Here is a 24,156-nt window from a genome sequence, read left to right on the forward strand (position 1 = left end):
GATACCTGCACTTTGAGACCGTTTATAAGTCCTAATACTGTCCTTTCTCATACAAAGAACTTCAGTTGTACAGTCACCAATTTTCATCCAGAACATAGCTGAGAATCTCTAGAATGCCATCTCTGCCTGTTTGTATATAATCAAACAATATGCTTCCTACAGAGAAGGATAAAAGATGATTTCCTCCTTAGGAGTATGTGCACACATATGGTGCGTGTTAGAGACAGACCGAATGCAGAAAATTATCACAACAAGCATAATGCCACAATGTAACATGCTGTTGATCAAGGAAATTCAAATGCCAAAACAGGAATAAAAGTTATGGTTCCAAATGTAATGGGGCAATATAAATTAGGACATATTAATGAATACGGACATGTATAGCATGCTTTTCAAATAATCAGATCTTTTCCACTAACATTGTATTCCTGCATACTTCCTGTACAACAGGAAGTAAAGATCCCCAGATCAGCTCCACAGGAACCACATAGACTATAGAAACGAGCATAGAAGATGAGAAAATGGTATTTTCGGCAATGAAATTCTGGTAGCACTCAGTGCTTAACTGTTTACAGAATTTGAAATTTCGCATAAACAAAAATAAATAATTATGTCAACTAGTCATGTTCAAACTGGTCAGTAATAACGTATACTGAAGAGACATCCATTAGAGCATAGGCGATCAAAATACAATATATTGCTGTGTCATTGACAAACAAACCAGTGAAATGATAAAGAAGAGAAGTAAACAATGCTATGCCCATGTTAAAAGGCAGTATTATTAAGAAAGAAAAGGAAGATTAGAGGTGTCAAGAAAAGGCTATAAAATTGCCTACGTTAGCATAGAACTTTATAAAGTTTAACTTAGTAGATACAGAACTGCTTCTGTCATTAATTTTTAGACTGATATAACTCCACTGTCTTCCGCAACATAGCTTGCTTTGATCAGATAAGATCAGAACAGTAAACGATCGTTTTTTACCACCTTTTACCTTTTTACGTAGCATAACTGACTTGCCTTTTGTATAGACGTTCCTGGTTTTGCGTCAGCTGACACAAGATAGAGATGGGTCCACTTGCAAGAGTTCTGGAACAGATGAATTTAAAAATGCTTTAACTTACCACCCATTCATCCTATATCATCCACTATTACCAACTGTGATCTCATCAGCACTGGACACCACTAATATATCATGAAGGAGAAAATGGTGTGTGTATACACAGGTGTTGCAGGCTGTATTTTCTATCTAAGATAAATGGCAGGCTGATTTTAGGGGATTACTAGAATTGTTGTAGATAGAGCTATTCTTGCAGAGGATTTCTGAGCGTTTAAGTGAAATCAGGGTCATCCAGGGGACCAGTGACAGAAACATAGCAAACGCTTTCTGGTACTCCTTCATCCTGCTGTTACTGCTGCAGCAAAAAGCCAAAAGCTTTGGAAACAAACATATAATCTACAAAGTTCAGCCGTAGTATGACACAACCAGCTCAAAAGGACAAAGGAAATTAATGCTGAATGTGTTTTAACTGTGAGGATACACAAAAGCCCACCCTGCCTGCAATTTTTTTTCTTTTTTGTAAAAGATATTGATGAAGAAACTACAGGGAATAAAACCTTAAAACAAGCTTTAAATTATGATTTAACTTTTATGGTTGGTGGTTTCTTTAACAATATATTATCCAGACATACAGCCCTTTCATGGATGTTCCAGGGCTTCACAAAGGAGAAAAATACTATTTTATGCTACAGATAAAGGAACAAAAGGAAAAAGGAGTTACTTTCCCAAGGAAAACGGCAAATCTAGAAGAAGAATCCAGGTATCCTAACTTTCCAGTTTTAAAACCATGTGTCCAGTCCCATTCATTGTGGTCCCTCTCCGTGCCACAACGAAGATGTGTTCCATAGTGAAGGCATCATTTAGGGAAAAAAAAGATTTTAATTGCAGCCTGGCTCATACGGCCACATTGAGGAATGGCTGTTTTCTGGGACATTTCAAACCCTACACCAAATCTTTATTACAGAATATGCTTTTTTCTTTTATCATTAACTAGTCACAATATGTGTGTTGTTCCTCCTACCCAGGCAAAGGAAAGTGGAAGAACACCAATTTCATCCTCTAACAGTACTCTGTTCATAGCATGAGAATGGGAGAGGCCAGTATTATACTATTACTAAAAGTAATTTGCAAATTACATCTCCAAGGAGGCAAAAAAGAATCACTCAGAGTTGCTCCTGGAACACATTCTAGCTCTGAGTAACTTTTTCCCATGGGAGCAATGAACAAATCCCATCAGCCTCAGAGGAAGGCTTGGGCTTCAGTTAGTAATAAGATGTGCTTTTTACTTCAACAACAAACTCACTGTGCACCCTCTCCACATTTGCTTCTTGTGTTGCATATCAATGTTTAAAAAAGTGACTTTAAAAGCTGAAGAAAACATTGGTGATTATTGCCTCCGTTAAGAAAAACGGTAAAATATTGTTGACCTTTGGAGAAAGCACTAAAATGTCAAATTTTGCTCTTTTACTTTCTGTGCAAAATCTTTTCTACACAGCATTGTCCTTTCTTTGTAGTAATGCATTAAACTGTAATAGGCTCCCAATATACCCAGCTGCCACTGAACCACCACTGGAAAAAAATCCATAGAACAGATTTATTCTTTTCATTCCTCTTTATTAACTGGGCCCTACAGCAGGGGAAAAAAGCAAACACTGATCTGTAGTTCCCTTGACTTCTGAGGTTACTCACATGCTCAAAGCTAGGCAGGTGTCTATACAGTCTGAAATAGCCCAGTTCCCCAATTCCTCCCAGCACCCTTCTCCGTACGCTCACAAACCTGCTATTGAGCTTGTCTAGAAAAACTCCAGCAAGGTGCATCTCCACTGAAGACTACTGCATGCCTTAAAGTGGAAGCTGTTTCTCCACAACCAAGTCTTCTTGGGGAACCACTCTTTCCCCCTCTTGCCCAGTTGTTCTCCCAAGCCACTACTTCTGTTATTTGGGTCACCTGTGGTCAATAAGGGGGGAAGGAACAAACAAACAAAAAACCTGCTTTAGCACTAAGTGCAAGAAAGATACAAACATTTACACATCACTCAAGGATAATATTCATCTTTAATCTGTAATTAACATATGTACAGTTGCCCTCAGGATCAAAATTTAAAGTAGAACCACCTTTAATTTCAGCTAGCCCTACAGAGATAAGTGGCTAAAAAGGGAAATACTACCCTCATTTTTACATTATACTTATTATTCAAACAACCATTTTTATTGTGCAGCTATATTAGGTTTTCTGACCTGTTATCCAGAACACAAAGAATTCTCTTTTCTGGGATGTACTGACAGTTAAACAAAACAATGATAAATGTTACTATTGTAGCAGAACTGAGGTCCATTTGCGATGAGCACAGTGACATATGTGTTTAGCTCTGCCCTCAAGATCTTAAGGTCAACAGAAAAAGGTTGCAGGATAAGCAGACACATCTGCTCATCAAGCAGAGGGCAAGAGGAGAAGGACAGCAGTAGACAGCTGTGGCTTTATAGGGTACAATTACTAGGGAGAACAGACAAGTGTCAGCAATCTCCGTTCCCCATCTCTCAGGTGGTAGCTTACAACATGCTCTAAAGTGAAAACAGGTCATGAGGAGGACTGTGCCTTGTTGAACAGATCAGCTCAGAAGTTACTAAAGAAGCAAGCACAAATGATCGAAACTGGCTCAGCAGCAGTGGCTAAGACCAAAGACAACACAGAAATTGCTAGAAATCTGGATAAAGGTGTCTGGAGGAGCTTCCCTGGCTGAAGGGCAGAACTGGCCTGGTGGGACAACATGAAGCTGCCTTTTGCATGATTTCTAAAAAGGTATGAGGAAGGACTAATAAGGCAATGGCTTCAATCATATTGATACAGAAAAAACACACAAATTACCCCTAACAGCCCCAAAGTTACCTTCTGGAGATGCATATACATTATACCTTTTTCATTCTTTCCTAATTCTTAAATACACTACAACAAGCACTAGCACTTTTGGAAGTAAAAGTCAGTCCTGACAAGTCTTATTCTTGATAAATTTAAGATCTCCCTTCCTAAAGGAAAATACTGTTGAGCAAAATACTCACTTGATTGGCTATACTAAATTTTCCTAGGGATTATTGTCATTATGTACAACTCATTCTTTCAGCATTTGGCATGACAGTGGGCAGAGAAACAAATTTTAATCAGTGTCAATCAATCAATTATACATTATCTCCAATAGGCTGACACATCAACATCCTAGTGCTCTAATGAAAGATGCTAATAAATGATGACCTGTCAACTCAATTGCATACTGCATCATTTATTCAAGAGGGCTGCTTTGTAGCCCATCTATAGATAAAGGCGAAAACTTCAGAGAGGAAATTGACATTAAAGTGTGAAATTAAATCTGTGAAAAGATCCAGAATGCAGGGAGCACACAGGAAAGAAAAAAAACAAACCTGTAACAAAACTTGAAGTCCCTCAAAAACTGCAGGATTGTGAAAAATAATTTTTGAGTCAGCAGAAATAATACTGAAGACAGGCTATTGCTTTAATGAAAAGAATGGACCGAGTTAAGACTGGAAAAATCCCCCCTCAGTCCTTAATTTCAAAGGAAAAGGGGATCAATCCATTTTTAAAATATATTTAAATTTACATGTATGTATATTAAACAAAACATGTAAATAGAATGGCTACTTTGAGGGCACATTTGACTTTGGAATGCTCTGCCGGCCTGTGCATCCCCCAGGGGTTTTCATATCAGGGAAAATACCACAATATTCCACTCTCCGCCATACTCCAGATATCGTGGAGAGCGCTTATTTAAAAGTGCAGTCTGAATTCTCTGCCGCAGAAGACCACAAACAGCCCAACGTTGGTCCAAAAGTCAGCTTGAACATGGCGCACGGCTTTTAATCATGAGAACAAGTGCTATGGCACTTCCCTATGTTTGAGGGGGAAAGTTCAAACAAACAGAAAGGGCTGGTACCCCCTTCAGTGTTTCTAGCACTTATTTTTTCCTCTTCAATTTCCATCATCCTAACTATAGCCACAAAAAAATTGTCCTTAGTCACGTACGCACAATTCTCCAGACACATTTTTTTCTGCCATATATGCCAAGTGCCACTAATTCCTGGCATATATTAGCGCACACTGAACTACACGGTACCACAATCCAGAAGGTTTGATGAGAGGAATTGGATCGGTGAGATCCAGGAGAAAAGGATACTGTCTCTTTTCCAGTCAGCAAAGGCAGGGTTGAAATTAGACTCAAACCCACCACGGTGCACGGCTACTCACTCCAGGCTACTGCTCAACTCTCCTGTACCTCGCAGGAGTTAACCACTACAACAGAAATTCATAAGCGTGCTTTGACACCTGATTACTCGTTTTATTGAGAGGAAACTCCACAGAAGTTTCCGAATGGTTTCCTCGGGATCACGTGCAGAGACTTTCAACAAGATACTGACAGTACAACCCTATATTTCAAGTTAGCTCACCATGTTGTAGATACCAAATTATATATTGTATATAAAAACATTCTAGTAGTTAGGGTGCTTATAACTTCCCTTAAAATCTGAAATAAATTTATTACATTTGATCAGGAAATGCCTGGAAACAAAATACTTTGGAATGATCAAAACCAGATAAGTCAAAGAAATATCCAAAATCAAAGAAGGAGAGTAAATAAATCCCTATTCATCCATTATCTCGTCTTCTACTTGTAGTAGAAGCTTGTCAGAGATCTGTTTATTGGTGCTGTGAGCCTAAAAGCAGTGATTAGCAGACAGATATTGACTCAAAGAAAATATTAAGTGAGAAATGTGATTTTTTGCACTACAGCTTCCTTACTTCACCAACTTCCGTAACATTCAGCATAAAATTAAATTTAATTGGATATATTTAAAGTAAGCCAACTTAGTGGATAGATTCAGTAGATTAGTACCTGGGATATAACTTTTACCTTTCACTTCCTAAAAAATTGAGACACTGACTTACATTTTCCCTCCACAGAATGAAGCAGAGTATTATAGAAAGCATTTGCCAAAAGAACAAATCATGATTGACAAAATGAAATTTGTTAATACAATGGTTTGAGGCAGTTGACAGAAATTTTTGTCAACAAAATAGATTAAGGGATTCAAAAAATGAAATTTGCAAATGGAATGGCTTTGATGTTTCTGATGAAAAGTATTTTGTTGACAGAATGGATCAGAGTGAAAAAATACATTTTCTCAACACAAGGGTTTTTAGCTCTTTGACAAAATATATTTCATCCCCAGGTGTTTTGGCTGAGTTGTCAATTATTCTCCATGTCTGCCATTAACCAATCACTTTGCTGTCAACTGAAAGATTTCTTCAGTAGCAGGTCTGCAGAAGTAACTGGAGGTATTACAACAGCTCCTCAGCTGGATCACGTTGAACTATTGGCTATGCTAATGTAGTTAATCCAATACTCAATAAGTGCTAACTGAACTAAAGATATCAGCTGAACACAAGGGTTTTGTTCATTTGTTTTTCCTCATCTTTATCTAGGCATAGTGCTTATTGCATTATATTGCACCATTATATTCACTCTTCCTCCTTGGAGTTTTGTTTTTGTTTTTTTTTTTTAAATGAAATCTGCCCTTCATTTAAGGCTTCATCTCTGAATACACCCTTATACAATAAGGGAAAGGGCTAGACTGTGCTCCTGGTGCACACATGCAAAGTACACCCTAACTAGAAGTCAAACTTTTCCACCCTAGTGGAAAGTCATGCACCTCTGTGGAGCAAAGGCCTTGTGCTCTCAGCTGTCTAGGCTGGCTGACAAGTAAGAGGAAGGGAATCAAATTTCTAGATTTAACATCTTCCTCCTTACACACAGAAGGAACAGTAGCTCTGAGTTGTAAGCTTAACCTGACCAGGTAGGGGAAGAGGTGCCTGGAAGAAGAAAAAGAACATAGCTACTGTTTCTTTCTTTCAGCAGTTAAGAAGCTATGGTAACCTTACCAAAGTTGTGTTTTGCATTTGTTTCTCATTCTTCAGAGCTTGTAAGATGCTATGACTCTATTCAGAGGAGCATTCTGCCAACCAGATCCTAGTCTGGTTTGCCCAAGGTCACCAGCAAATACCCACATGAAATAAAGCCCATAAGATATTGATACACATATTCCAATGTCATTCAGGACAGTTTTGTCATGCAAATTCTAGACCTGCACAACAAAGCTCTTTAGAAAAAGGGAATGGGGCTTAGTTTCTCCCTCATAATCTGCCTTTCTTTAGAAATATCAAGGTGGCTGATGACAATTGCAAAATACCAGCTATTCACCTACTCATGAAGTTACTGGTAGGAGAAACAGTAGAAAGATTAAAATAAGTACATCTGGTCCAGGAAGAAGGGAAGGCCCAGGAGAAATACAGTCACTCTACTGCAAAAAGTAGGGCAGGACTCTAGCTGGATGTAGCGTAAGCCAAATTTCTGAGTGAAAACTTCTAACAGTGAGATGACAGTCAGGGAAAGCATGATCTGTAGGAAAGAGCTGTACCACAACAGACTGAGGAATCTGCAAGAGCACTAATAGGAGGAGGAGGAGGCATAAGTCCTTTAGACCTCCTACCCCACCAAACCACTCCCAATACACTTGGGCCAAGCTTAACCTAGCCAGACCTCGGCCACTCAGAAGAGTTAGTTCCTTGGTATAGAATGGGTAACGATAAGTTTAGTTTCACAGAAAAAGCAGAACAAATCAATTTAAAACTATTTTCAACAGACTATGCTTTCAGGTTTCCCTGAATCTGGAGAATAATCTAGAGACCTTCTGCTAGGATACTGTATCTTATCTCACAGCTTTGTGCAAGGATGAATCATGGCTTGCTTTGGAGAACCTGCACCTGCAAGACAAGCCATTAAAGATCTTACAGAAACCTGAATAAGAGAAAGTAATAAGCAAGCCAAATAGACATGGCAAAGCTCTCGGAGTTCCTGCTCAAAACAGGCAAAACTGCACAGCACCTATTCACGCAAAGTGCTATGTAGCATGACTGTGGTGACCTGAAACCTGATGCTAAATAGCTATTACTAGTAATAGTAACATATAATGTCAGCTTAGCTAATACAGATTCCTGGAGCCCCGTAATTCTGGGTTTAGTCACGTTCCTGTTGATAGACAATCTGTGTGCCTAGGAAAAGGTTTATCAGAATCTGGGGAGCACTACATATTTCACTCCAAATACTTTACACAGTTTATTATGTTCTATTTTCTAAATAAAACTGCCTGCTTTATTGTCACTATCATTACAGTGCTTCATCATATTCCCACTGGTTTCAGGGTAAAGAACGATTGCTCTGTGCAAAGGATAGCCAGGCCAGTGATGAAGAATCTCCCCTCATACCATAACTGCATAAATCCAGTTATCTGCATTCATAGTCCCCCCCCCGCTTTGTAATCTGAGCCCTTATTAATTTCTGTTTACTTAACAGTACATTTTTCCTTCCTCCTCCCTCTATTTCGCCTGCTATCCTCTTTCTCTTTGTCCAGAGTGAATCTTTCACTGGTCTCTGGCATATTGGGAGCGAAGTCATATCAATAGTCACAGTCAGTACTGAATCCAGTACTCCTAAGTTACCTTTTCAGCATCAAGTAGTAAGAACATTTTTCTAATGGGCTCATTTCCCAATGCTATTTCAAAGTATTTCTTGATATAAAGCTTTCTAGATAAACACTAGAGCTGTTGATAGCAAAGTTATTGCACCTGCACATTTTAATTGGCTAGGGAGGCATATCTTCATAATTGCTATTTGCTAGCTTTCAGACAGAGGACTTTTCAGTGCAATGAATGTGGGAATTAATTCACAGTAAAAATGCAAACATTCCATGAAGTGAAACATAGACAGAACTGATTAGTCAGTTGGGCTCAGCCCATGTGGGTGTAGAGGAGTATATTTGTAACACAGGGTAAAACAGTCCTCATTGTTTCCATCCCTATCCCAGCAAACACATCCGAGTGATTCAGTGAAAATACAAATGATTAGTTGGCCATGCAAGAACATGGTCTGCACAAGAAAGCTATTTTTTTTTTCCACCCATAAATTTGCAGTTTGAGGAGGCAATTAGTGCATTCACAGCATAGCAGGAATATCCTGACGGCAGATTTCAAAATGTGGCATATAAAGGCTGAGAGACTATGATGAGAACCCAAGCAGGACAGAGCTGTGAGGGGGATGTGCTCCCAGACCCTTTCAATTTAGTGAGGCTCCTGAAGACAAGAAAGGTTTTAAATTGAACAACTCCATTTTGAGTGGAAGCCCCCCTGGAAATCTAGCCAAGGCTTGATAGTTCTTAAAAAACAAAACCTAATGCTAAATTTTCAGAGGCTTTATCCAGTATTCATGGGTATCTTCTACTTAATGTTTTATTTTTAAGACACCTTGCACAGACCTTACTTTGTTCCTGTTGAATTCAATTAAAGCAGAGTATAAAAGAAATAGTTTTAAGCTAATAATGACTCTAAGAAAGAGCATCCTTACAGGATTTGGTTCAAATATGAAATTTGGTTCATATTTTGGTTCTCCTTTTTTCCATTTTCTTACATAGTGCTCAAAATACATTAATTTTTAAATCATTTGTGAAACTATCAGATAAATGTTCTCAAGTCCAGCTGCAAATATGCAATTTATAAAAATAAAATTGAGTATCTAAAATATATCATTTATAATGATTTGGTGGACAAAAAAGCAAAAGTTTCACATTAAAGTAATCAAAGTTTCAGATTATATTTACTTAGAGATTTTAACTTTTCTAAAGTGAAGTTATTAGCTTTTGATGAACAGGGCCTATAACTGGAAATAGAATAAAGAAAAATATAGCAAAGCATTAGTTATCCCTCATATTATCTCTGCACTGCCTTGGTCATCTAAACACATCACTGAATATGAATCCCTTCCACTGAATCCCTCTGAAATACTGGCATTTTTGGTAGCTTTTCCTTAGCACTTCAGAGGACAGTTTGCTCAAAAGAAATGATTTCTAAAGTTCAATTATATAACAGATATGTTAATACATAATTAGTTGACACCTTGGATGTCATGTAACGTTACTACACTACTCAATATCAGGATAAAGCAAACTTACCTCAATGAACACATTTGCATTTTATAGTATGACACATTACTTCGTGATATTAAGCAGACAAATGGGATAACACAAGAGACATTTGTTATTACAAAGCGACTGATGATGGATATGTATATTTAAATAAAATACTCTGGCAACCAATCAGTAGCCATTAAGCAATCTCATTTGTGTTAAGTAGGTCACAGCCTCCACTACAAAGGATCTGGAATTCATGCAATGAAGACAAAAAATACATGACTGAGCAAGTTCTCCATCTATAATTGTACTGTTTTACCTGTGGTCTACCGACTCTTTTCAAACCTTTATAAACACAGCAAAGCCCAGTCACCATATGAGAAAAAAAATAGGGAACGTAGAGCTGAATAGCAAGTGTTAGCCCCCTTCTTTTCTGGCTGTAAATGAAAAATCAGTCTGTAAGGGTTTTTTTGTTTCTTCCCCTCCCCTCTTACCCGAGGGATCAGGGGGAAAAAAAAGTCCAATTAGAGAGGATGCAGAAGAACTGATCTAGAAGCAGGACACTTCCTTTAGATAAGGTTGTCTTAAACTTGATTTTAAGGGACAAAGTTCTAGTCTTGACATCCATGCTGGTAGAGAAGCAGAGCTTACTTAAATAATTAATAGAATTCCCTGGCTCTTACATAGCACTTTACAGTGAAGAGCAACATCGCCATTCTCATCTCACAGATAGGAACAGAAAGGCAAGGTGATTAAGATCATTTGGAAGCCCATAACTCAGCTATGTGAACACCCCAAGTTCCCAAAATGACTAAGGTCCATGTTGCCCCACATTATCTCTGCACTGGACTTATGCATCTAGTCTTTCTCATTTCTATCACATAGGCTGTGAGATTTTCGACTGATATGAAGGCCACCATCAGATTACGAAACTGAACAGCATTTTCTAATAGTGCAGTTAATATAAGGCGAACCTACCAGACAGCACATCTCCCAGAATCTCTGGGCCCTCTGAAAGGCAAGAACCTATGTTCATGCTGAAATTGGTGTTCTAATGGAAACAATGAATACCTGCAGCTCATATTATGCTTTCAGCTTTCTTTTCATAGGATAAAGACATGTTTGGCAGATAAGATTCAAGTAGCATAAGGATAACTTGATATTTAAGTTCATAGTTTAAACCCCTAGCCAGAAAGGTTGGTCTAAATAACCTGGAAGTAATGAAATATTTAAGGAGGACTTTTTGGGAGGACGAAAGCTGTTTGTTTTTAGGAAACAAAGCACATTCCATTTTTTACTACTCATTATTTCCATGCCCCAGGCCACAAGCTTCACATTACTTCTTGTCGATTCCTGTCAGAAAGTAGTGCACAGTTTCAAGTCCAAAACTACAGGGGACAAAGATAACATATCCGAGTGCCAGAAGTGTCTAAAAAAAATCTTTGTTCTAGTCAAACCAACACCCTGGAAGTGCCTTGATTTTCATTATCAGGTGTATTAAACTTCCCTTATTACTAAGAAACAATGAAGCCTTTGAGAGCTTGAGGCCATAAGGCAGGCAGGTATTGGGTACAAGAGCCTTGTTGCAACTACAACTACTTTGTGTCTAGAGTGTTTTGGGGAGGAGACTTATCAAGTCAGTCCTGGTGCCGGGTCCTGGAAACTGGACCTATTTTCTCTGGGACAACCAAAAGGACCAGTGTATGAGGGACAGAGAGTCAAACTAAAGATAGTCTAAATGTGCACGACCTATCCATCCTCTAAAAATGTTGCAATTTCAGTGTGCCAGGGTAAGAATATTAATTCCTCATAGACAACTTGGTAAGAGAGGTCATAAGCAGCACACAGCAGTAGCCTCGTGAATCCATTTTAAGGAGGGTAGGATGGGGCAAGGATGAAAGGACATACAAGGCAGGAGAAGCAGACAAGAGTTTGTTATTTTTGGTAGAGTGAAGGAGTCAGGACATACGTTGACAGGGAAAAATTAAAACATGATAGCAAAAAACTTTGGAGAAACAGATTTGAAAAGGACTTTCAGGAAGATGACAGAGGCTTAAAGTTGTGATGGAAAAGGATGAATCAGTGGAGACCCACAGCAGCAGGACAAAGTAATGAGAAAACATTCCCAGTAATCACAGTTTCTATGGGTGTATAGTCACCTGACCCACAGCAGACATCAGAAGACTGTTTCATATACATACATATACAAATATATACATGTATACACACATGCATAGAGAAGCCACAAGGAGAATGTTGCAGAAGGCTTGGATAATTATTGCACCGCACAAAATGAAAGGAACACACACTGGGACAGTAGGAGTTTTGTGGGAGAGAAGAGAAATATCTGTAACCTGCTCATGCACATCTAAAGAGCAAAACTGAGGAAACACAAAGGAATTAGTAATATCTAAAGGGAACTGTAGGACACTAATAGGGTCATTGGGTTCAGAACAGGGCAAGTGACTCATAATAATACAAGGAATAGATCTGGAGGGAATTCTGTGATACTGAATTAAGACTCTGCTGAACACTATTAGAACTAAAGGGCTTTAAAATGAATAAACTACTAATGCTTAAAATACTCTTGACATATACCAGGGAATTGAATGAGAAATCTCGGGTTGATGAGAAATGAGAAATGTCTTCATAGCTGTTTTGTGCCTTTTAATATAATACCTAGAATTTTAAAGTTATCCAAATATAAAACTTCAGAGATAGAAGGCTTACAGTATTCAAAATTTACAAGAAAATACAAGACTTCTGCCCATAATCAGCAAAATTATGAGCAAATTTATTCAGATAAACCATTTTCATTCAAAATGACATTCCACTAAGTACACAGGGAGATGATCTTTGTATGCCATTCTGAATACACTCTATTCAAATAAGTATTTGATCTGAATATAAAAGTTATGTATAACCAGTTGCAAACTGAATGTTAACTTAGTGCTTAATATAACACACATCTTCAAAAAGGGGTTCTGTTTGTTCCTTTGGCTGCACGCTCTATCTCCTTATAAAAACAAGGCCAAAGACTACGGTCCGATTGTGATCTCGCAACACAAAGAACAGAAGTATGAACCTTCCTATTAGAAAGATGAGCAGTTCCTCACACGTAATCCTATTTAAATCGGAATCTGTCCTTTTCTTTTTAAAAATTCATAGGTATGTGCAATCACAACAAATTCTAGCTCTAGGGTTTGCAACCCTAGTGGCATCACAGGCATTAATATGCTTTGTTCATTCTGATATTAAATATGAAAGTGTTTTTATATTTCTTCAGCAGGCTTGATCATACATTTCAGAACAAGAACACCCATGAGAAGACATCACAAGCGTTTTAAGAGATTACATTTAATATAAAGGTTCTTTTTCACCTTCAGGATTGTTTATTTTCTGTTTAGCTCATATCATTTGGGAGGACAGATACGGGCTGTTGAAACCTTTCTAGGCACAGTTGCCAACATTATCAGATGTTCTAGGGTATCAAAGTGTCCATCAGCAAGAGTATGGACAAGTAGAAAGGAAAGAGAAAACAAATTTTTTTTGCCATGGCCAACTTAAATCCTGGATTTTGGAGATGTAAAATCTGGTTATTGCAAAGATTGAACTTCAAAACTTTTGGATACAGAGAACCAAACTTAATGTGAGCTAATGAGCACTACCTCAAAAAACAACAAGATTCATAAACTTCTACACATAATCCATGCACTTGAGGGAGAAGAGCACCTCATTTTTAGTCAAGTAACACGGACAATTGGCACAGACTCCTCTCCTTCATGACTCAGTAAATCTACATATCATTACTGGAAGCAACTCAAGAACTTGCACTTCTCCCCAGCCAGTCAATCAAATAGCTTGTGGCATTTCTGACTAATTTCTTTCCTGTTCCAAAGCCAAAAACTATGCATCTATTCAAAGAAAATATTTCTAAAAAACAAACAGTCCAAGCTAGCATCTGATCATCAAGTACTTCAGTGAATCTAAACACAAAGATAGGTATATAAAATACAGAAGAGGGCCTGATCATTTTTAAATAGCAATAGGAAACATTCTCTCAGAGAACTTTCTTCTTCCCCAAAAACGTAATATAGAGAAAGCATTGTGAAGATTTTCCTGCCTCTGAAACATGCAAAAGTAGAAACAAAAAAGATTCCATTTAAAGTCACGAACTATTTTACATTGATCAAAAATTCCTTTTTTTCATTTCACCAAAATCCCAAAGGATACCCACATACTGCAGTGCCAATGAGCGAAATGAACATCTTAAATTTCGCTCTGAAATAAAAGAAACTTTGTTTCTACTAGTGAAGAGGTAACCTTACATCTATTATCCTAAAAACTCTTCTCTTCTAAAAGGGATAGGACAAGAATTTCAGAGAACTGCTATTCTCCAATTTCACTGGTGTTACGATTCACACATCAAAAGGTAAAAACAATTCTCACTCCAAATACATTCCTCAAAACTCTTCCATCCTTACTTCCACTAAATATTTTTTTTTTAAACAAAGACCTTCCCTGAAGACTATAAGGCTCGTCAGGACAGAAGCTACATCTTTGAAGTAGGATATAATTCATCAGATCAAAACTAATTTTAATCTTATTTCGTCACATTGTAATAAGACACCTATTCATAAAATAACAGCTACAACCACCGTACAATTACAAGTCTTAATGCTTTCATCTTCATACTGTTTGCTGCTTGAATAGGACTGGAATTTCATGCTTATCTACACCGTGGTAGTTATTCAAAAGGAATACCTAGTTAGTGAAGAAAGTAAACTGCAGCTGCAACTCCTCCATTTGCAGATTTCATAGCTGCAAAAACACTGTCCTTAGCAAAAGTGGAAAAAATCAAAGGGATGTTTACACCAAAAGAGAAATATATACTTCCTTACAAAAAGGGCAAAGACGCCCATACATCTGCTTTCAGCTTGATAAAGAGATTGTTTAAAGAGCACCTTTAAGAAGTTATCCCGTCAATTCTATGTTATATCCTAGTGCACCAGTATAAGGACAAAACTTTAAGCATTCTGTTGACATCAGTGTCATCTCTACTCAAGTCCCGAGCTCTGTATTAGTCCAATATAACCCTAAAAGGAATTTAGGCTATCTAGAACATGGTATCTTCAGCAACAAAATGTTAGGTAAAATGAACAGTTTGCTCTTAGAAACTGACAGAATTACTTGATCAACAGGCCATAAATCCACACAAACTCAATTAAAGAGCTGTAAAGCATCATAATGCACAATAAAAGTATAAAATGAATACCTTTTCATGGAGCAATAGAGATGACCTAGAACAGGAATAGCTGCTATTCAAATACAAACATTGGCAGTGGAAAAGTACTGGCTGACTTGGTAATTGCTATTTCAGGTAGCAATCATTAAACAAGCAAAATAACCAACCCATAGTATAGAGATAAGTATCTATCTATACACAGTACACAAACACATATAACGATATACTGCATATTGTTAGCCAAATGCCCTTCAGCAGGGCTAAACATCCCAGAAACTTCTATTTCAACTTGATCTTAAAGAAATTATCATGTGCAATTCTAAATATGATCATATTATTTTCCACGAGTATCCATTTTACTTGGCAATATTACATTTTCTAACATTTACTTTTCTAGCATTTTTCCATGACTATCTGTGTAGATTAGGAAGGTTCTTAACTGTTATCTGTAATAGATTTTGCCTGTAGCAAAATTCATGCAGGCATAATAGAAGAACAAAGTGTACTCTGATGAAATTGCAACCATAATTTCCAGATGCCTGACATTTATTGCTTATTGCTATTAGAATTCAAGTGCCTATTTGTTTTGTACTTTGCTTTTATTCTTGCATCACAAACATATAATGGAAAAAAGATATTTTAAATGCTGGGTTAAGTATCACAGATCAACACGAGGCACCAACATAATCAATATTACTTAAAAACACTCCTAGACAATTAATTTTTAAGGAATCAGATTGTTGTACCACATCAAAATTTACAACAATACAATAAAGGTTGTTACATTCTTTATTGTTTAATTAAAAGCAACATTTAGCATGCATGCTGCTAACTGTTCAGATATTATGACAAAGTGTCCTGTTTATCACCATGAGCTACACAAACAGCATTTACTGTACATTTTATATTATACAACGTTAATTAGGCTTTATTAAGTTTCATATGCTTATCAAATTATCAAACATAAGATTTCAGAACCCCAGAGAAACATACTGCTATGCATACAGTTGTATCCTAAGTATTTGTAATGCTTTAGCTTTTCTACCTAGCACAAAATAAGTTTTATATACAGTACTTCAGTACACTCGCTGCAGAATTACTCAGATGCTCTACCCACTTGGAGAGAGGGCCAGCACAGAACGATCTAACATACATACTTGCCTTTAAAACTTGTAGACAAATGTATTACCTCTTACATAAGGTCTGATTTTTTAACGAATGAGTCAATGAATGCAGGTGAGTGCAATGGCAGACCCACTATCCACATGCAACAAGCAGCACCAAAAGACCTTCAGTCACCATAGACTTCTTTCCCATCTGTCCGAAGTACAGCCTTTGGCCACTTCCCATGCTCTCCTCTTGAAACATATCAAGAAAATAATATTTTTCCCCCCCCCAAAACAGAAGTGGATCAAGATCCTGTTCCTGGCTTTGCCTTGGGCCTCCAAGAGCCTATGAACATCAGCGTTTTCTCACTCAAGCTACCTGCAGCAAGACCTGGCCTTTTAGGAAAAAAAGTGAAAGGCAAACACTTCCCAGAGGCCTCAGGATATGAGGCAGGAAGCAGAGTCAATAGTCCAGCTTTCACATGGTGCCAGCCGTGGTCAGCAAAACATACATATATTGAAGCGATCTCAGCAGCACCATGCTGATTTTCACCCTTGGGCTGCTTGGCCCTGTTTTCTCTGAAGCATACTCACCCAAGTGAATATTTGAGTGGGCACTGCTTTAAGCTACTCCAAGAACTAAGGATCTGTTGGATATTCATTTTTCATCCCCTGTCCCCAGAGATTATTTAGGCATGTTTGATGAAACTAATACAGCACACCAACAAACAAACCTCCCTACTCAAAAAACTCAACCCTCTGCCACATGCCAAGCAAGAATAAAGGAGACAAAGGTTGGTTCTCCCACAGGGTTTTATTTTTCACTTTTTTTTTTTTAAAAGAAAAAGTTAGGCCCCTTTGATCATCATCTTGGACAGAACGCTAGCCTTGTGCTGGTGATGTAACACTGGCCTCTTTCACAGAAGGAAAACTTGCATTGATGATTCCTTCTTATTGGGAAGAGGTTTTTAAACAAGTGAAATAGGTTATTGTATTTATTTTATTACTTCTTGAAAAAGTACATATTCCAGCTACGGTAAGTGGCATTCCCAGCTACAGTAATCATAACCACTCAAAGAGGATAAGCACTATGCAGATACAGTAAGCACTAATTTATGCATTTTTGGAATACCTGAATTATTTCCAAATCATTGTGCATATCTCTACTCAATATATTCTTTGCCTACTCTCCTTTCATAAAAGGAAACCAGAAGCAATCCTGTGCTCCCTGCCTCTTGCCCAGTTGTGGGGGCATCCCACAGGAGCAGATCTGTAACCCAGAGCTAAACAGTTTTCCACATTCAAGTGTGTTTGATCACAGCTCAGGCATTCTGGCCTGCCTCAATTCCAGGAGGAGCCCAGCCCTCCACCTTCTACAGAAGTCACATTTACAGGAAGAAAACCTCTCCAGTTCTGTTTTGAGTGCCCAATCCAAAATCTTTACATAGTCCATTCTCGAGCACACTCCTTGCTGAGGTCAAGAGGAGGTCTGGCTTTGGCCTGGGAAAGACATGTCCAACAGCTAGCAAATGAAGTAACACATGAGTTTAAAGGGGCCACGAAAGAATAAGTTGTGAAAACATAGTCAATCCCTGACTTCTAGTCCTAAAAAACATTGGCAATATATAAAATATTTTTTAGATGAGGTTTTATTCCATTTTAAGACTATTGGTGTGAAAGATCTGGGCAATCCATGCCCTTACTTGCCTACTTTTGCTGTTAGAAAGATTTTCCTGATGTTTAACCTAAATCTTCCTAGCTCCCCTTCAAACTCATTACTATTTCTCCTGTTCCCAGTGGAAATGGATCAGTGGCAGTTTCCTTGGTTACACAGTGCCATGAATAAACCCACAGTCTCTTATCTGAGCCATATTTCTGATTAGCAAAGTGCTCTGCACTGGGCAAATTCTCTCATGGCTCTTAGAAGAGTTTGATCTACCATTTTCAGATGTAAAGACTGCTGAAAAATAGAAATCCCATGCTGTTGGAAGCAATAAACATCAAAAGTTTTCACCAACTCTATTTCACATTTCTGTTAACTTTTTAACACTAAGACTAAATAAAGAACCATACATAAAACAAGTAGAGGAGGTGCCAGAACTCCTCTGAAATCCCTGAGAGAAATGGTGTCTGGGCCATTGCAATCATGTATGTCATCAAGGCACAAAATAGAAGGTTTGGGGACAGACCAGATAAGACAACATACTGTGTTCAAGCCACACATGGTTACCTTCTATGTGGAAATTTAGAATTCACCACCTGAAAGCCCTAATCTGTAACCTAGGCTCCTATAGTACAAGTTAGATACTATTTGGAATGCCTGTATATTGCACTGTTGTACTATAGCCTTTTTATCCCCAAATTGTGTGCATATATATTTTCCTACCTTATAAGTATGGGATGGGAATTCAGGAATTTTTATATAAAAGGAACAGGTACTGCCAAACCTTGATGTACATGATTATGCAGGCTTTACTGCTCTGAGTAGCCCAGTCATATCACACACTAGAGAAAGAGGAAAAAAGCTTCTAGCATAGACAGAAGCTATGTTCTTACTTTAGCTTTGACTCTGGATCCACCAAAGCAACATTGCTCATCTGCCTATTTTCGAAAAGTTTAGTTTCCAGAGCTCTGCAGTGAAATGAGAATACTAGGTTGGGGTGTTTTTTTTTTTTTTTTTTAAATTATAAGAGAAAGGCTTTTAAGTTTCAAGCACGTGAAGAGAACACACTGAAATGTAACCCCGAAATGCTCAAGGGACAAATAAAAAGGATAATAATCCTCATATACAGAATTATGCATTATATAATTTGTGTCCATATGTAAAGGTAAGTGCATATGTTACATAAGTGTATATATGCATATAAGCTCTTGTGATTTGAAAGTTAATTTCACAACTTTTGAGTCATGATTCATGAGTTCGGAATTCCTAAAGCTGATAATGATAGAGCTTGTCAGCCAGTACAGCTGATGCAGCACAGAGATGGAGATAAGTTGTGAAAAGGTCTGGCACAGCTTACTTCCCTGCAGGACTGTGGGACTAGAAAACGAGTCATGGCTTGGCAGTGGTGTGATCTTGGAGAAGTCACACTTTATGCTGCCCATAAACCTCAAGTCCACAGGTAATTCCATAGCTCTGAAGTATTTAAGTAGAAACAATTTCCAGCCGTTCAAAAGATTTTAACAGCTTTTTTTGTTTTTAGTAGATTTATCAGATAAGTTTGGGGTTCTGTGCAATTGGGACAACTTGCTAACAGGAAAGAGATATAAGGGTCCACAACACCTACTATGCATTCAAATATAGCCAAAAATACTATCAACTTCCTAAAATTAAAAACTGAAGAATCTGTCATCTCTACATGAGGAAAATTGGATTTTGTGTCCACCTTCCAGACACAGTTTCCAAGCCCACATAATCTTTTTGTCCAAGCCGCCAAGAAAAAAATCAGTCACCTTGCATATATATTTTCTGTGTGCACCTATTAGTAGGAAACGTTCTCTAGAACCTCTTCCATCTCCACGCTGTGGAGTCACTTTCCTTTTCTGCTCATCTTTAGCATGAAAGCATGAAATCATGAGAGTTCAGGCTGAGGTATTTGCCAAGGGCGACAGCGCTAAGCCACACAGGCTTCCGGCTCAACAAAAGAAACAAGGCAGAAAAAGTGGTCAGCCAGCAGAGAGAAGGTGGAAGTAGTAACACTACAGCCTCTGACAGCAGGAGGTTTAAAGACCACCTATAGAAGGAAGTACAAACGCTGCTCCCTAAAGGGGGTGATTGAGAGGGGTTGGGTGGTGCAGAAATCAAGCAAGTTTTAAGCTCTTTCTCTGCACAGAGAATTTTAGAGGATTTTTGATATCTGCAAGCTCTTTGATCTGTTTGTTGTAAAGATTCAGGTCATGGAGTCAGGTGGATCTCATCCAAAGTTGCAGAATATCCTTAAGGACAATTGCTAGAAAAGGAAACATTTAAGCATCTGCTTAATATTAAATATCAACATGCAATTAAGTTCCACTTACTTTAGTGGTGCTATAGTGATCTGACTTGCAATTTACATAGTTACAGGCCTGCATTAACAAGAAAATTAATAGCCAAGGCAGATATGTTATTGCTACTCTATTCCTCTGGGCCTCTGTATAATTTACCTAACAAATTGTAAGTTTTAGGCACTGAAATAGCAAGGCATAATGGATTGAGTTGCAAACTGAACTTCAAACTGTGCTTCTTTCAGCGTGGATTAAGATAGAACCACATAAATGTAACCCAGCATAGAATATTCTCTGCTGTTACTTGTCTCAGCACACAGAGCATGTAAAGAGAAATGTTATGTCCAAAGGCAATGCATAAACCAAAGTTTAGTCATGTTCTGGACATCTTAATTTTTGCATGCACATCCCTTCAATGTCATGGCTCTTTACAACAAAATGCAGGCGACAGCATAACAGTATTCAGAAGAGCGTTAGTGATCAATGAAGCCTTACAGCTAAAAACCTTCTGTGACAAAAAAATTAAAAAGCTTACTCTAATTCTAATAAAATTATCAAAGTCATTTTATATGCTTTACAAAAATGGAAAAACAACATTTCATAAGTCAACTGAGAGCAGAGTGGGCCCTAGTCCAAGGATACCTGTCTTTCCTCTGGAATTCATTGTTTGTTCCGTTAGCCCAGCAGCGTTTCTGCCTCTGTGCTTGCAGGTTGCTTATTTTGACCTTGTCTAGTGCTATAATTAGGAAAGGTCCTTGTCTTCCTCCCCAGCGCTTCCACCACACTGTTACAGCCCCACTGTTGCCCCTATGTCTTTTGAAGCTGATGCTCTATTCTACTTCCCAGCAGGGAATGATTTCCATACCCTCACAAGCTTTTTAGAATACTCATTATTCAAAGCAGATCAAAACCATTAAGATTAAGAAAAATCTCTTCCGCCTCTAGCCCAGCAGAAGTGAAACATAGCTCCTGTAAAGAAACTGTTTTCCACTTCTGCAGAGATACATTTAATGGCAAGGCTATTTTATGACTTCATAATATTAACAGCATTCCTAACTTAAGAGTATACTTCCCAAACCATCATAGTCCTCCACTCACCTAACTGGGAAATACTACACCATGTTCTAGTTAAATACCAAAAGAAATGGGCATTGGATTGCTTTTACTCACTGCGTGGCACTGCAAGCAAGAGGGCACTTCAAATAAGTGAATACTTGGCCCTCCTTTCTTTAGCACAGGGGAAAACTAGAATCCTAAACCATATGAACAAAGTTTGAAACCTTGAGCTAAACTTCTCTTTCCAGGTTTTACTAGGAAACTTTGAAAGACTTCCTGATGTTTTCTGGAATAACATATAGTGAGGAAGTACCATACAAAGCTGTCACTTAGACTTGGAAATAAACTGAATAAGGACTAGCAAACTTATTTTAAAATAATTGGATGCATTTCTGAAAGTTGCAGGTTAAGAACAAAGACTACTGAGGTGTCTAGGTCAGAGTTTCAGCTCTGTCAGTGGCAGGCAGTTAGAAGCCCAAGAAGGATCACCATTTAAAGAGAGATTAAACTTAATGTTTTAAAATATCATGTTCAAAAACACATGTGCATGCTCTTCTGTACATACACACAGTTGCAGGTGGTATCTGTTAAGGCTTAGGTCACAGTCTGATGTGAAAAGGAGGCTTTTCATTTACCAACTCTTTGCATAGCAAGTTTGTGCAAATGATTAAGGAGAAAGAAAGCCTCAATCTATGTTCTCCCCACGATAACATCAGTGGGAGTTGGGCCAGTATTTGGGCATATTCATTGGTCTATTTTTTCCACAGTGAAATCTTAAACCAGAGCAATACAGAACTGTTAATTTAACAAGCCTTGAAGAGTGCCCTGAACAGAAAACAGATATCTAACTAGTTAACCATAGTAGATTCTTGATCTTATAACACTAATGGATGGAGAAAACTTTTTTAGTCCAGCTATTGTTTTTAATTCTCTGTAGTTTTTGCACATGCATAATCTTGCAGTGCTAGTGTTTGAAACTTTGTTTGACCTCCTTTTGTCTCCAGCTCATAAAGGGAATGATGTTCATCTACAAATGCCCAGCAGAGAATTTTTCTATCTGAGGGAAATTCATTATCATGCAACTGTGCAACCACTAGGGCCTGTGCTTCTGTGCCACAACTCCTGCAAGAGGGAAGGAGACTGAACTTCACTAAATTATTAAATTCTGTGAAAGAATGTTTGTCTGCAAGCAAGACTGCATTCCTGTCAGATACCTAAAACATTTCATGGAAAACCCTCAGGTTTCCAGATGAGCACTGTGGATTGCTCTCTAGTTTTAGGTTGGCCTTGGATGGAATAGCCAGGTATGAAACTCTGAGTCAGAAGTCACTGGATAGAAGTTCTGGAAATGGTCAATTCCTGCTTCTCTGACTTCAAGTTTAACTCTTCCTCATCACTGAATACTCATAACAGCCACCTCTGCTAACCTAGTAGAGTAGAGCTCTGCCAAGCTTGGATTTGGTATCGCATGCACACACTTAGCTGTCAGCTAAGGATCAGGAATTCCCCTTCCTCAGCAGGAGCAGGGTTAGATCCAGAGGCTAAGTGTTGGCAAAAAGGCAGCACATCAGCTTTCCCAGGAGTACATTCTAGTCACACAACACATGATACATTCAGGGAAAAGCCAATGGTGAAAAGCATTTTATAATGTATTCAGTAGATCAGTGATTTTTTTCATCCATCCAGTTACCAACATTCAAAATCATTACTGTTTTCTTTTTTTAAAAACTTCTGATTAAAATGAGTTTTATTCTGTGACTGAAGTGTAATTATTAAGCCATGATGTCTTTCTTTAAAACCAATTTTAAACCAAGGATCATGTACCACTGCCACTTATGTAAGGTTGCTCATAATTGCTCCATGCAATGCTTTGATTAATTAAATCACACTAGAGATTGTTTCTTAGTAACACCTGGTACACTCTTTGTTGTTGGCATTCATTAAAACACTGTGTTTCATGCTGCAAAGCAGCATGAAAGGATATTAATCAGCTAAATTGCCATTAAGAGTCATATCAATATTTGCTGCATACTGATTGTTTTTCTAAATCTTCCACAAAGGACATTTCACTGAAATCTCAGGTTGGTAACTAACCATATGACAGTGAACCCAAATTAAAATGTTTTATTTTATCTTTGGAAAAAAGAAAAAAATTCCCCCAAACAACAAAAACCAATCCACAAAGTACCTAAAAATACTAAAGGCAAATTGGCAGGGTGGAGGGGGAGGTGACTGGTCTGCTACTTTAAGACTAGGAGTGGCATGTAGAATAAACTGAACTTAATGTGCAGAAGATCAGAAAACAATAGAAACTCTCATTAATGTCTGTACTGTTCCCCAAACAGAAAAGTCTCCACTTTGTAAGGCAACATTGGTAATTAGGTTCAATTTCAGAGCCTGAGCTGAAAAAAGTGCCCAGGGAATCAAATGTTACTTTTCATTAATAACTGAATCAGAAAATGTATCTAAATATTCTTGTTGCTAGCAACATTCTGTTTATATATGACCAGCAAACACATTGATAAGTTGAAGGTGAGCCAGTAAGGAGAGCAGCTGTAACACTAGTTACTTTTAGCTGCTACAGTTTGTTCTTAGACTCCCGCTTCATTTAGGTCCAACGTACACTTAAACAATTGTTTATGGAGGATATCTACAGATGTTACACACTTTGTCATAAAGC

General features: G+C 37.9%; 1 long non-coding RNA gene across 1 annotated transcript in view; it reads right to left on the minus strand.

Moving 5' to 3' along the window:
• Nucleotides 1-1,018: 1,018 nt before the first annotated feature.
• The window catches only part of LOC138068376 (uncharacterized), a 50,387-nt gene continuing 27,249 nt past the window's right edge, over nucleotides 1,019-24,156 (minus strand). The window contains exons 2-3 of the long non-coding RNA XR_011143111.1: nucleotides 2,836-3,006; nucleotides 1,019-1,087 (exon numbers count right to left, since the gene is read on the minus strand). This is a non-coding gene — a long non-coding RNA (uncharacterized lncRNA). The remainder of the gene's footprint in view (nucleotides 1,088-2,835; nucleotides 3,007-24,156) is intronic.

The sequence above is a fragment of the Struthio camelus genome, chromosome 10 (assembly GCF_040807025.1).
Source record: "Struthio camelus isolate bStrCam1 chromosome 10, bStrCam1.hap1, whole genome shotgun sequence".
NCBI lineage: Eukaryota > Metazoa > Chordata > Aves > Struthioniformes > Struthionidae > Struthio > Struthio camelus.